The following is a 16098-nucleotide window of genomic DNA, read 5'->3' on the forward strand; positions in this document are numbered from 1 at the left end:
ATTCAGTCGTGTCTTTTGAGCAATTACTGTGTGCCGAGCACTGGGTTAAGCGATTGGAAAGTACAGTTCATTCGTTCATTTCATTCAATCATTTTTATTGAGCGCTTACTGTGTGAAGAGCACTGTACTAAGCGCTTGGGAGGTACGAGTCGGCAACATATAGAGACGGTCCCCACCCAACAAGGGGCTCACGGTCTAGAAGGGGAAGACGGACAACAAAACAAACCAGGTTGGCAGGTGTCAAGTCGTCAGAACAAATAGAATTAAAGCTAAATGCACGTCATTAAAAAATAAATAGAATAGTAAATACGTACAAATCTCTAGGGCAGACAGCAGCCTCGGACCACCTTCTAGGATCTGAGGCCTAGGCACCCTAATATATTTTTGAAAGATTTTGGAAAAAAAGTTGAGGGTCGAGGGCTTACATGCAACTATTATTGTTTCAGGATTTCTCTACGAAGCTCCTAAAAATGGGCAGTGATGCTACTGATGCCTGTTTACGTGTTTTGTTTTGTTTTGTTTTGTTGTCTGCTCTCCCCTTCCAGACCGTGAGCCTGTTGTTGGGTAGGGATTGTCTGTATTTATTATTATTATAAGGGCATTATTAAGCGCTTACTATGTGCAGAGCACTGTTCTGAGCGCTGGGGAATTTACAAGGTGATCAAGTTGTCCCACGTGGGGCTCACAGTCTTCATCCCCATTTTCCAGATGAGGGAACTGAGGCCCAGAGAAGTTAAGTGACTTGCCCAAAGTCACGCAGTTGACAAGTGGTGGAGTGGTGGAGCAGCTATTTGTTGCTGAATTGTACTTTCCAAGCACTTAGTACAGTTCTCTGCACATAGTAAGCCCCCAAGCCTGTGCTCTTACCTGTATATATGTATATATGCTTTACATATTTATTACTCTATTTATTTATTTATTTATTTTGCCAGTACATATCTATTCTATTGATTTTATTTTGTTAGTATGTTTGGTTTTGTTCTCTGCTCTCCCCTTCAAGACTGCAAGCCTGTTGTTGGGTAGGGATTGTCTCTATTTGTTGCTGAATTGGACTTTCCAAGCACTTTTAGTATAGTTCTCTGCACATAGTAAGCCCCCAAGCCTGTGCTCTTACCTGTATATATGTATATATGCTTGTACATATTTATTACTCTATTTATTTATTTATTTATTTTGCCAGTACATATCTATTCTATTTATTTCATTTTGTTAGTACGTTTGGTTTTGTTCTCTGCTCTCCCCTTCAAGACTGCAAGCCTGTTGTTGGGTAGGGATTGTCTCTATTTGTTGCTGAATTGGACTTTCCAAGCGCTTAGTACAGTTCTCTGCACATAGTAAGCCCCCAAGTCTGTGCTCTGACCTGTATATATGTATATATGCTTGTACATATTTATTACTCCATTTATTTACTTATTTACTTTACCTGTACCTATCTATTCTATTTATTTTATTTTGTTAGTATGTTTGGTTTTGTTCTCTGTCTCCCCCTTTTAGACTGTGAGCCCACTGTTGGGTAGGGACCGTCTCTATATGCTGCCAACTTGTAGTTCCCAAGCGCTTAGTACAGTGCTCTGCACACAGTAAGCGCTCAATAAATACGATTGATGATGATGATGATGAAGGTATTGCAGAACTGAAATGTTAGGTTAGGCATCCTGAATCATCAATAAATCCATCAGTAGGATTTACTGAGGGAGCATTGTACTAAACCCTTGGAAGAATACAATAGGGGTAGAAAACATGATCTCTGCCCTCAAGGAGCTTACCATTCATTCATTCATTCATTCAATCGTATTTATTGAGCGCTTACTGTGTGCAGAGCACTGTACTAAGCGCTTGGGAAGCACAAGTTGGCAACATATAGAGACAGTCCCTACCAGTGACAAGAGAATGAGTGTACACCCCTTGAAGTTTAACTTGCAATTTAAATGAATCGTGCTGCCTCATCATCATCATCAATCGTATTTATTGAGCGCTTACTATGTGCAGAGCACTGTACTAAGCGCTTGGGAAGTACAAATTGGCAACATATAGAGACAGTCCCTACCCAACAGTGGGCTCACAGTCTAAAAGGGGGAGACAGAGAACAAAACCAAACATACTAACAAAATAAAATAAATAGAATAGATATGTACAAGTAAAATAAATAAATAAATAAATAAATAGAGTAATATAATATAATATGTATAATATATATATAATATAATATAATATATATAATATATAATATAAGTAATATAACAGCCTCACACTGTGTGACTTTTATTTGTGACTATTGAAGCATGTGCGGTTTTATTTAAAAATGCAACCAGATCTACTATAATTATATCATCTATATATCATTTTATTTTCTTGATAGGTTTGGTTTTGCTCCCTGTCTCCCCCTTTTAGACTGTGAGCCCACTATTGGGTAGGGACTGTCTCTATATGTTGCCAACTTGGACTTCCCAAGCGCTTAGTACAGTGCTCTGCACACAGTAAGAGCTCAATAAATACGATTGATTGATTGATTGATTGATTGATCTCCCCACGGGGAGGGACTTGACATATGCAGCTACAGATGAGAAGGTCACCAGCGTAGCTGTGGCTGTAACTTCCGTGACTGTTGGTCTGAGCTATGTGAAGCCTGAAATTCTGCTGCCCCTTTCCAGCTTGTCACCGCCTATAATAATAATAATAATAATAATAATAATAATAATAATAATAATAATGGCATTTATTAAGCGCTTACTATGTGCACAGCACTGTTCTAAGCGCTGGGGAGGTTACAAGGTGATCAGGTTGTCCCCCGTGGGGCTCACAGTCTTCATCCCCATTTTACAGTTGAGGTCACTGAGGCACAGAGAAGTTAAGTGACTTGCCCAGAATCACACAGCTAACAAGTGACAGAGTCGGGATTTGAACCCATGACCTCCGACTCCAAATCCCGGGCTCTTTTCACTGAGCCTATGTCATTTGTATTATTATATTATTTGTATAGAAGCAGCGTGGCTCAATAGAAGCAGTGTGGCTCAATGGAAAGAGCCCAGGCTTTGGAGTCAGTGGTCATGGGTTCAAATCCTGCTCCACCAATTGCCAGCTGTGTGACCTTGGGCAAGTCACTTAACTTCTCTGGGCCTCAGTTACCTCATCTGTAAAATGGGGATTGACTGTGAGCCCCCGGTGGGGCAACCTGATCACCTTGTATTCCCCAAGCGCTTAGAACAGTTCTTTGCACATAGTAAACGCTTAATAAATGCCATTATTATTATTATTATTGTATTTTTGTTTGCCTTTCCGTAGGTGTCTGTTTGCCAACATCTTCCCCCAACTCATTCTAGATTCACTCATTCATTCTTTCATTCAATCGTATTTATTGAGTGCTTACTGTGAGCAAAGCACTATGCTAAACACTTGGGAGAGTACCATGTAACAATAAATAATAATGATAATAAGAATAATGGTATTTGTTAAGCGCTTACTGTGTCGAGCACTATGCTAAACACTTGGGAGAGTACCATGTAACAATAAATAATAATGATAATAAGAATAATGGTATTTGTTAAGCGCTTACTGTGTCAAGCACTATGCTAAACACTTGGGAGAGTACCATGTAACAATAAATAATAATGATAATAAGAATGATGGTATTTGTTAAGCGCTTACTATGTCAAGCACTGTTCTAAGAGATGGGGTAGACACAAGGTAATCAGGTTGCCCCACGTGGGGCTCACACACTTAATCCCCATTTTACAGATGAAGTAACTGAGGCACAGAGAAGTTGACTAATCTGGCAGGATTAGAACCCACGATCTCTGACTCCCGAACCCGTGCTTTTTCCACTAAGCCAGTCATTTGAACCATGACTATATTTCATTTATGTTTTCCTTCCTAGGGCTTAGTACAGTGCTTTGCAAATAGTAAGCGCTAAATAAATACAATTCTTACTGCGTATTTGCATTACATGGCTTGAATACGACTCGATAGAAGATTTAGGGAATGTTTTCTCTACAACACGAGTCTGTTTTTATAGAGCACAATTAACAAATTGTCCCAAGGGGATTCAGTTTTGAAAGAAATTCAAAAGGGAAGCAGCGTGGCTCAGTGAAAAGAGCCCGGGCTTGGGAGTCAGAGGTCGTGGGTTCAAATCCCGGCTCCTCCACTTGTCAGCTGTGTGACTTTGGGCAAGTCACTTCACTTCTCTGGGCCTCAGTTCCCTCATCTGTAAAATGGGGATGAAGACAGTGAGCCACACGTGAGACAACCTGATTACCTTGTATCCACCCCAACGCTTAGAACAGTGCTTGGCACATAGTAAGTGCTTAACAAATACCAACATTATCATTATTATTATTAAATGGTTGTGGGTTACTCTGCGAAATAACCAAATGGCTGACCTGCTGGTACTTCAACATGCAGAAACCTGAATTCTTTATTCATTCAATCATATTTACTGAGCGCTTACTGTGTGCAGAGCACTGTATTGAGTGCTTGGAAAGCAAAATTTGGATAATAATAATAATGAGGGTATTTGTTAAGTGCTTACTATGCTACCAAGCACTGTTCTAAGCACAGGGGTAGATACAAGGTAATGAGGTTGTCCCACATGGGGCTCACAGTCTTCACCCCATTTTACAGAGAAGGTAACTGAGGCACAGAGAAGTGAAATGACTTACCCAAAGTCACACAGCTGACAAGTGGCGGAGCTGGGATTAGAACCCAAGACCTCTAACTCCCAAGCCTGTGCTCTTTCCATTGTAACACTGAATGAATGGATAATATTAATAATAATAGTATTTGTTAAGCACTTACTATATGCCAAACACTGTTCTAAGCGCTGGGGTAGATACAAGGCAATCAGGTTGTCCCACGTGGGGCTCACAGTCTTCATCCCCATTTTACAGATGAGGTAACTGAGGCACAGAGAAGTTAAGTGGCTTGCCCAAGGTCACACAGCAGACAAGTGGCAGAGTCGGGATTAGAACCCACGACCTCCGGCTCCGAAGCCCGGGCTTTTGCCAAATGAACCTCTCACAAAAATATTAGTCAAGATTTTTAGAGAACGGAGGAAACGGTAGTTTTGACCTTATCACCCGGATAGAAAAGCAAATTTATTATTTTGATGTATTTGGGCTTGAAAAAGTAAAGAGAAAGTGGCTCAGTGGAAAGAGCCGGGGCTTCGGAGTCAGAGGTCGTGGGTTCTAATCCCAGCACATAGTAAGCGCTTCACAAATGCCATCATTATTATTTCTTTCTCAGCGCTTAGAACAGTGCTCAGTGCTTAGAACAGTGCTATGCACAAAATAAGCGCTTAACAAATGCCATCGTTATTATTATTAAAGAAAACAGAATTAATTCGTTTTGATGAATGTGGTCTTGAAAAAGTAGAGAAAGAAAACATAATTTATTAATTTTGATGAATTTGGTCTTGAAAAAGTAAAGAGAAAACATAATTTATTCGTTTTGATGAATTTGGGCTTGGAAAAGTAAAGAGAAAGAAAACAGAATTTATTCGTTTTGATGAAGTTGGCCTTGAAAAAGTAGAGAGAAAGAAAACAATTTGTTCGTTTTGATGAATTTGGTCTTGAAAAAGTAAAGAGAAAGAAAACAGAATTTATTCATTTGGACGAATTTGGGCTTGAAAAAGTAAAGAGAAAGAAAACAGAATTTATTCGTTTTGATGAATTTGGGCTTGGAAAAGTAAAGAGAAAGAAAACAGAATGTATTCGTTTTGATGAATTTGGGCTTGAAAAAGTAAAGAGAAAGAAAACAGAATTTATTCGTTTTGATGAATTTGGGCTTGGAAAACTAAAGAGAAAGAAAACAGAAATGATTCGTTTTGATGAATTTGGGCTTGAAAAAGTAAAGAGAAAGAAAACAGAATTTATTCGTTTTGATGAATTTGGGCTTGGAAAAGTAAAGAGAAAGAAAACAGAATGTATTCATTTTGATGAATTTGGCCTTGAAAAAGTAAAGAGAAAGAAAACAGAATTTATTCGTTTTGATGAATTTGGGCTTGGAAAAGTAAAGAGAAAGAAAACAGAATGTATTCATTTTGATGAATTTGGCCTTGAAAAAGTAAAGAGAAAGAAAACAGAATTTATTCGTTTTGATGAATTTGGGCTTGGAAAAGTAAAGAGAAAGAAAACAGAAATGATTCGTTTTGATGAATTTGGGCTTGAAAAAGTAAAGAGAAAGAAAGCAGAATTTATTTGTTTTGATGAATTTGGGCTTGGAAAAGTAAAGAGAAAGAAAACAGAATTTAATCGTTTTGATAATAATAATAATAATAATGGCATTTATTAAGCACTTACTATGTGCAAAGTACTGTTCTAAGCACTGGGGAAGTTACAAGGCAACCAGGTTGTCCCACGGGTGCTCACAGTCTTAATCCCCATTTTACAGATGAGGAAACTGAGGCTTAGAGAAGTTAAGTGACTTGCCCAAAGTCACACAGCTGACAAGCTGTGGAATCGGGTTTTGAACTGATGACCTCTGACTCCAAAGCCCGTGCTCTTTCCCCTGCTTCTCTAATTTGATGAATTTGGCATTGAAAAAGTAAAGAGAAAGAAAACAGAATTTATTCGTTTTGATGAATTTGGCCTTGAAAAAGTGAAGAGAAAGAAAACAGAATTTGTTCATTTTGATGAATTTGGCCTTGAAAAAGTGAAGAGAAAAAAAACAGAATTTGTTTGTTGGGATGAATTTGGCCTTGAAGAAGTGAAGAGAAAGAAAACAGAATTTGTTCATTTGGATGAATTTGGCCTTGAAAAAGTGAAGAGAAAGAAAACGGAATTTTTTCGTTGGGATGAATTTGGCCTTGAAAAAGTGAAGAGAAAGAAAACAGAATTTGTTCGTTTGGATGAATTTGGCCTTGAAAAAGTGAAGAGAAAGAAAACAGAATTTGTTCGTTTTGATGAATTTGGCCTTGAAAAAGTAAAGAGAAAGAAAACAGAATTTGTTCGTTTGGATGCATTTGGTCTTGAAAAAGTGAAGAGAAAGAAAACAGAATTTGTTCATTTGGCTGAATTTGGCCTTCAAACAGTGAAGAGAAAGAAAACAGAATTTGTTCGTTTGGATGAATTTGGCCTTGAAAAACTGAAGAGAAAGAAAACAGAATTTGTTCGTTTGGATGAATTTAGCCTTGAAAAAGTGAAGAGAAAGAAAACAGAATTTGTTTGTTGGGATGAATTTGGTCTTGAAAAAGTAAGCGCTCAATAAATACGATTGATGATGATAATGAAGAGAAAGAAAACAGAATTTGTTCGTTTGGATGAATTTGGCCTTGAAAAAGTGAAGAGAAAGAAAACAGAATTTGTTCGTTTTGATGAATTTGGCCTTGAAAAACTGAAGAGAAAGAAAACAGAATTTGTTCGTTTGGATGAATTTGGCCTTGAAAAACTGAAGAGAAAGAAAACAGAATTTGTTCGTTTGGATGAATTTGGCCTTGAAAAAGTGAAGAGAAAGAAAACAGCATTTGTTCGTTTGGATGAATTTAGCCTTGAAAAAGTGAAGAGAAAAAAAAACAGAATTTGTTCGTTTGGATGAATTTAGCCTTGAAAAAGTGAAGAGAAAGAAAACTGAATTTGTTTGTTGGGATGAATTTGGTCTTGAAAAAGTAAGCGCTCAATTAATACGATTGATGATGATGATGAAGAGAAAGAAAACAGAATTTGTTCGTTTGGATGAATTTGGCCTTGAAAAAGTGAAGAGAAAGAAAACAGAATCTGTTCATTTTGATGAATTTGGCCTTGAAAAAGTGAAGAGAAAGAAAACAGAATTTGTTCATTTGGACGAATTTGGCCTTGAAAAAGTGAAGAGAAAGAAAACTGAATTTGTTCCTTTGGATGAATTTAGCCTTGAAGAAGTGAAGAGAATGAAAACAGGATTTATTCGTTTTGATGCATTTGGTCTTGAAAAAGTAAAGAGAGTGACTAAAGTTAGGAGGGCGGGCATTTTGGGGATATTTTGTAGTATTTTGGGGAGATTTTGTAGGCCAGCCCTGGAGAAAATTAGGAGGACAGGCATTGTAGGGATATTTTGTAGTATTTTGGGGACATTTTGTAGGCCAGCCCTGGAGAAAATTAGAAGGACAGGCATTTTAGGGATATTTTGTAGTATTTTGGGGAGATTTTGTAGGCCAGCCCTGGAGCAAATTAGGAGGACAGGCATTTTAGGGATATTTTGTAGTATTTTGGGGAGATTTTGTAGGCCAGCCCTGGAGAAAAAATAAAAATGTTTCCGCCCGGTTTCGAACCGGGGACCTTTCGCGTGTTAGGCGAACGTGATAACCACTACACTACGGAAACTTCCTGCCTTAAAGCCTTCGAGTTACCCCTGATAGACACTCTTCTCACCCATTTCTTTCATTTTAAATAAATTATATTGACATGCACTATGTTTTGTTGAACTTTTTATTGTGCAGGAAGGTAAAAGGAGAAACTAAAAGAGAGGAACCCTGGACAATGACGCTTAATTGATTGATTAACCTCCCTCTGTTCTACCCCCTTCCCCTACCATAGCACTGGTGTAGATTTGTACATATTTATTATTCTATTTATTCTGTAAAATAGGGTTGAAGACTGTGAGCCCCCCCCCCCGTGGGACAACCTTATTACCTTGGAACCTCCCCAGCGCTTAGAGCAGTGCTTTGCACGTAGTAAGCGCTTAATAAATGCCATTATTATTATTATTAAGCGCTTACTACGTGCAAAGCACTGCTCTGCTTTGCACGTTGTAAGCGCTTAATCAATCAATCAATCGTATTTATTGAGCGCTTACTGTGCAATACTAATGCTATATTATTAATAATGACTAATAAATGTCATCATTATTATTATTATTAATAAATAAATAAATTTACTGAATAAATACCTTAATACTTAATAAATACCATTACTATTAGTGTTATATTATTTAATAAATAATATGTATTATCAGTATATAATTATAATAATACATAATTATATTATTATTTACTATATAATGATATATTATTATTTAATAAAATTATTATTAATGGCATTTATTATTGTTATTAATGGCATTTATTAAGCGCTTACTACGTGCAAAGCACTGTTCTGCTTTAAAATTATTATTATTATATTATATAATATATTATGCTATAATAATTTAAAATTATTATTAATAATGGCATTTATTAAGCGCTTACTATGTGCAAAGCACTGTTCTGCCTTGCACGTAGTAAGCGCTTAATAAATACCATTGTTATTATTATTAATGGCATTTATTAAGCCCTTACTACGTGCAAAGCACTGTTCTGCTTTGCACATAGTAAGCGCTTACTAAATACCATTATTATTATTATTATTATTAATGGCATTTATTAAGCGCTTACTACATGCAAAGCACTGTTCTGCTTTGCATGTAGTAAGCGCTTAATAAAATACCATTGTTATTATTATTATTAATGGCATTTATTAAGCACTTACTACTTGCAAAGCACTGTTCTGCTTTAAAATTATTATTATTGTAATATTATATAATATATAGTATATTGTAATAATTTAACATTAAGATTAATGATGGCATTTATTAAGCGCTTACTATGTGCAAAGCACCGTTCTAAGCGCTGGGAGACGCCCGGTAACTAGAGTTTGCGATCCGTCGGCAATGAATGATATGAATTGATGACTTTGTCAGCTGTGTGACCTTGGGCAAGTCACTTAACTTCTCTGGGCCTCAGTTCCCTCATCTGTAAAATGATGTGTCTATATAATTCTATTTATCTATTTGGATGCTGTTGATGCCTGTCTACTTGTTTTGTTTTGTTGTCTGTCTCCCCCTTCTAGACTGTGGGTTCGTTGTTGGGTAGGGACCGTCTCTAGATGTTGCAGATTTGTACTTCCCAAGCGTTTAGTACAGTGCTCTGCACACAGTAGGCGCTCAGTTCATTCATTCATTCAATCGTATTTATTGAGCGCTTACTGTGTGCAGAGCACTGGACTAAGCGCTTGAAGACGCCCGGAATTAGAGTTTGCGATCCGTTGGCGATGAATGATATGAACTGATGACTTTGTCAGCCGTGTGACCTTGGGCCTCACACTTCACTTCTCTGGGCCTCAGTTCCCTCATCTGTAAAATGGGGATGAAGACTGTGAGCCCCCCGTGGGACAACCTGATCACCTTGTATCTCCTCCAGCGCTTAGAACAGTGTTCGGCACATAGTAAACGCTTAACAAATACCGTTATTATTATTATTATTGCTATACTAAGCGCTTGAGCGGCTGGCCAATACAGTCAAAACTGACACCATCTTCCCCCCTTCCCAAGCTTTAGACTCCCGCTTGAGCACTTCATTTAGTAATAACAATAATGATGATAATAATAATAATGGCATTTTTTAGCATTTGTTAAGCGCTTACTATGTGCAAAGCACTGTTCTAATCAATCAATCAATCAATCGTATTTATTGAGCGCTTACTATGTGCAGATCACTGTACTAAGCGCTTGCGAAGTACAAATTGGCAACATATAGAGACAGTCCCTACCCCACAGTGGGCTCACAGTCTAAAAGACTAAGCGCTGGAGAGGTTACAAGGTGATCAGGTGGTCCCACGGGGGGCTCACAGTCTTAATCCCCATTTTCCAGATGAGGGAACTGAGGCCCAGAGAAGTCAAGTGACTTGCCCAAAGTTACACAGCTGACAGTTGGCAGAGCCGGGATTTGAACCCATAACCTCTGACTCCAAAGCCCGGGCTCTTTCCACTGAGCCACGCTGCGAAGCGCTTATTATGTGCCAAGCACTGTACTAAGCGCTGGGGAGGATACAAGGTGATCAGGTTGTCCCAAATGGGGCTCTCAGTCCCCATTTTACAGTTGAGGAAACTGAGGCACATAGGCTAGGCTTCCTGGGAGTAAAGCGCTGTACTAAGCGCTTAGTATGGTGCTTTGCCCACAGTAAGGGCTCAATAAATACGGCCGAATGAACAACATGATGTCTGCCTCCCTCTAGACTGTGAGCTCATTGTGGGCAGGGGTTGTCTCTCTTTATTGCTGTATTGTACTTTCCAAGCGCTTAGCACAGTGCTCTGTGCACAGTAAGCGCTTCATAAATAATAATAATAATAATTACGGTATTTGTTAAGTGCTTACTATGTGCCAAGCACTGTTCTAAGTTGGGGGGTAGATACAAGGTAATCAGGTTGTCCCACGTGGGGCTCACAGTCTTCAACCCCATTTTACAGATGAGGGAACTGAGGCACGGAGAAGTCAAGTGACTTGCCCAAGGTCGCCCGGCAGACAGGTGGCAGGGGATTAGAATAATAATGATGGCATTTATTAAGCGCTTACTATGTGCCAAGCACCGTTCTAAGCACTGGGGGGATACAAGGTGATCGGGTTGTCCCACGTGGGGCTCACAGTCTTAATCTCCCCATTGTACAGATGAGGGAACTGAGGCCCAGAGAAGTGAATAATAATAATAATAATGATGATGGCATTTCTTAAGCGCTTACTATGTGCAAAGCACTGTTCTAAGCGCTGGGGTAGATACAAGGTAACCAACCATTGTACAGATGAGGGAACTGAGGCCCAGAGAAGTGAATAATAATAATAATGATGGCATTTATTAAGTGCTTACTATGTGCAAAGCACTGTTCTAAGCGCTGGGGTAGATACAAGGTAACCAAGTGGTCCCACGTGGGGCTCACAGACTTAATCCCCATTTTCCAGATGAGGGAACTGAGGCCCAGAGAAGTGAAGTGACTTGCCCAGAGTCACACAAGCTGACAAGTGGCGGAGGCGGGATTCGAACCCATGACCTCTGACTCCAAAGCCTGGGCTCTTTCCACTGAGCCACGCTGCTTCTCTAAGTGACTTGCCCAAAGTCACACAGCTGACCAGTGGCGGAGCGGGATCCGAACCCATGACCTCCGGCTCCCAGGCCTGAGCTCTCCCCGCAAAGCCATGATGTGACTGACTGACTGACTGACTGAATGAATGAATGAATGAATGAATGAACAATCTCTCCGTGGTATTTGTTAAGCGCTTACTATGTGCCAAGCACTGCTCTAAGCGCTGGTGTCCGCTCTGTCTCTCCCCTCCCTTCTCTTGCTTTGCCCTGAGCACCAGGGAAATTTCATAGAAAGATCCCGGGTTTGGGAGTCAGAGGTCGTGGGTTCTAATTCCGCTCTGCCAATCAATCAGTCGTATTTATTGAGCGCTTACTGTGTGCAGAGCACTGTACTAAGCGCTTGGGAAGTACAAGTTGGCAACATATAGAGACAGTCCCTACCCAACAGTGGGCTCACAGTCTAAAAGGCTTACTTGTCTGCTGTGTGACCATGGACAAGCAGCCTAACTTCTCTGGGCCTCAGTGACCTAATTCATAAAATGGGGATTAATAATAATAATATCATCATCATCATCATCAATCGTATTTATTGAGCGCTTACTATGTGCAGAGCACTGTACTAAGCGCTTGGGAAGTACAAATTGGCAACATATAGAGACAGTCCCTACCCAACAGTGGGCTCACAGTCTAAAAGGGGGAGACAGAGAACAAAACCAAACATACTAACAAAATAAAATAAATAGAATAGATATGTACAAATAAATTAAATAAATAAATAAATAAATAGAGTAAAAAAAATATGTACAAACATATATACATATATACAGGTGCTGTGGGGTAGGGAGGGAGGTAAGATGGGGGGAATAATAATAATGATGGCATTTGTTAAGTGATTACTATGTGCAAAGCACTGTTCTAAACCCCGGGGGGGACACAAGGTCATCAGGCTGCCCCAGGTGGGGCTCACAGCCTTAATCCCCAATTAAGCACTTACTATGTACCAAGCGTTATGTGCTAAGTGCTGATAATTACGGTATTTGTTAAGTGCTTACTAAGTGCCAAACACTGCTGTAAGCGCTGGGGGACATACAAGGCAATCAGGTTGTCCCATGTGGGGCTCACAGCCTTAATCCCCATTTTCCAGATGAGGGAACTGAGGCCCAGAGAGGTTAAGTGACTTGCCCAAAGTCACACAGCTGACAAACCGGATTAGAACCCAGGACCTCTGACTAAAACTGTGAGCCCCACGTGGGACAACCTGATTAACTTGTATCTATCCCAGCATTTAGAACAGTGCTTGGCACATAGTAAGCGCTCAACAAATACCATAATAATAATAATGATTATTATTATTCTCCCCTCCCCACCGCCCCCCACTCCCTCCCACTGCTCTACCCTCTTTCCCCCACAGCACTTGTGTGTATTTGTACATATTTATTACTCTATTTATCCACAGCACCTGTATATATATATGTTTGTACATATTTATTACTCTATTTATTTTACTTGTACGTATCTATTCTATTTATTTTATTTTGTTAGTATGTTTGGTTTTGTTCTCTGTCTCCGCCTTTTAGACTGTGAGCCCACTGCTGGGTAGGGACTGTCTCTATATGTTACCAACTTGTACTTCCCAAGCGCTTAGTCCAGTGCTGTGCACACAGTAAGCGCTCAATAAATACGATTGATGATGATGATGATGATGATTTATTTATCTTGTACATATCTATTCTATTTATTTTATTTTGTTAGTATGTTTGGTTTTGTTGTCCGTCTCCCCCTTCTAGACTGTGAGCCCGCTGTTGGGTAGGGACTGTCTCTATGTGTTGCCGACTTGTACTTCCCAAGCGCTTAGTACAGTGTTCTGCACACAGTAAGCGCTCAATAAATACGATTGATTGATTGATTGATTGATATTTTGTTTCGTTGTCTGTCTCCCCCTTCTAGACTGTGAGCCCGTTTTGTGCAGAACACTGTACTAAACCCTTGGGAGACTTCTGTCCGGATCTGTTATTTATTCATTTCTATTCATGTCTGTCTCTGTCTGTCTCCCCCTCTAGACTGTCAGCTCACTGTGGGCAGGGAACGTGTCTGTTTATTGTTCTTTTGTACCCTCCCAAGCGCTTAGTACAGTGCTTCGCACACAGTAAGTGCTCAATAAATACGACTGCCTGACTGACAGGATACACAGCTTATGAGAAGCAGCGTGGCTCAGTGGACAGAGCCCAGGCTTTGGAGTCAGAGGTCATGGGTTCAAATCCTGAAACCACCAATTGTCAGCTGTGTAACTTTGGGCAAGTCACTTCACTTCTCTGTGCCTCAGTTACCTCATCTGTCAAATGGGGATTAAGACTGTGAGCCCCACGTGGGACAACCTGATCAGCTTGTGAGCCCCCTTCTAGACTGTGAGCCCACTGTTGGGTAGGGACCGTCTCTATATGTTGCCAACTTGTACTTCCCAAGCGCTTAGTCCAGTGCTCTGCACACAGTAAGCGCTCAATAAATACGATTGATTGATTGATTGACAACCTGATCAGCTTGTACAACCTTGGAACAACCCAGCGCTTAGAACAGTGCTTTGCACATAGTAAGTGCTTAACAAATGCCATAATCATTGTTATTATTATTATTATTATTAGGGGCCGTCTCTATATGTTGCCAATTTGTACTTCCCAAGCGCTTAGTCCAGTGCTCTGCACACAGTAAGCGCTCAATAAATACGATTGAATGAATGAATAGCTATAATTCTATTTATTTACACTGATGCTACTGATGCCTGTCTACACGTTTTGTTTTGTCTGTCTTCCTCCTTCTATCAATCAATCATATTTATTGAGCGCTTACTGTGTGTAGAGCACTGTACTAAGCGCTTGAGAAGTACAAGCTGGCAACATGAGACAGTCCCGACCCAACAGTGGGCTCACAGTCTAGAAGGGGGAGACAGAGAACAAGACCAAAACACACTAACAAAATAAAAATAAATAGAATAGAGAAGCATCATGGCTCAGTGGAAAGAGCACGGGCTTTGGAGTCAGAGGTCATGGGTTCAAATCCCGCCTCTGCCAATTGCCAGCTGTGTGACTTTGGGCAAGTCACTTCACTTCTCTGGGCCTCAGTTACCTCACCTGTAAAATGGGGATTAAGACTGTGAGCCCCCCGTGGGACAACCGGATCACTTTGTAACCTCTCCAGCGCTTAGAACAGTGCTTTGCACATAGTAAGCGCTTAATAAATGCCATTATTATTATTACTATTAATAGATAGGTACAAGTAAAATAAATAAATAAAGTAATAAATATGGACATGTATACATATATACAGGTGAGCCCTCCTAGACTGTGAGCCTGCTGATGGGTAGGGATGGTCTCTGTCTGTGGCCGAATTGTAGTTTCCAAGAGCTTAGTCCAGTGCTCTGCGCACGGTAAGCGCTCAGTAAATGTGATTGATTGATTGATTGATGATTGATTGACTGATTGATCGACTGACTGACTGTCCTCCAGGCCTCGGAATGGCGGCGGCCCAGCCTGCGCCCTGCCGCGCACGCGCAGACGGGGAGCCGCGGCGGCGCCCCCGTCAGGCCGTTTGGAAGGCGGGCACGATACAAAGGGACGTCGTTGTGCGTCACGACGTTTTGGGCCTGTTACGTCATGACGTACTGTGCCTCGCCTCAGGCCCTGGGGGGCAGGGCAGGGCTATAGGGCCTTTTCAGGGGCTGGACCCCTGAGCCCCTACAGAGACTCTGGGGACCTCTGAGCCCCTACAGAGACCCTGGTGACCCCCTCAGATGCTACAGAGACTCTGGTGACTCCTGAGCCCCTACAGAGACTCTGGTGACCCCCTGAGATGCTAGAGACTCTGGTGACCCCCGAGCCCCTACAGAGACTCTGGTGACTCCTGAGCCCCTACAGAGACTCTGGTGACCCCTGAGCCCCTACAGAGAGACTCTGGTGACCCCCTGAGTCTCTACAGAGACTCTGGTGACCCCTGAGTCCCCACAGAGACTCTGGTGACCCCTGCCTGAGGCCCCGCTGAGACTCTGGTGACCCCTCTGAGATGCTACAGAGACTCTGGTGACCCCTGAAGCCCCTACAGAGACTCTGGTGACCCCTGAAGCCCCACTGGGACTCTGGTGACCCCTGAGCCCCTACAGAGACTCTGGTGACCCCTGAGGCCCCACTGAGACTCTAATGACCCCCTGAAGCCCTACAGAGACTCTGGTGACCCCTGAGATGCTACAGAGACTCTGGTGACCCCCTGAGATGCTACAGAGACTCTGGTGACCCCTGAGCCCCTACAGAGACTC

General features: G+C 41.0%; 1 non-coding gene across 1 annotated transcript; it reads right to left on the reverse strand.

The window, feature by feature from the left end:
* Positions 1–8215: 8215 nt before the first annotated feature.
* On the reverse strand, positions 8216–8288 carry TRNAV-AAC. The gene has a single exon. It is a non-coding gene; the product is annotated as a tRNA-Val (tRNA).
* Between the last annotated feature and the right edge of the window lie 7810 nt (positions 8289–16098).

The sequence above is a fragment of the Tachyglossus aculeatus genome, chromosome 1 (genome assembly GCF_015852505.1).
Source record: "Tachyglossus aculeatus isolate mTacAcu1 chromosome 1, mTacAcu1.pri, whole genome shotgun sequence".
NCBI classification, from domain to species: Eukaryota; Metazoa; Chordata; class Mammalia; order Monotremata; family Tachyglossidae; genus Tachyglossus; species Tachyglossus aculeatus.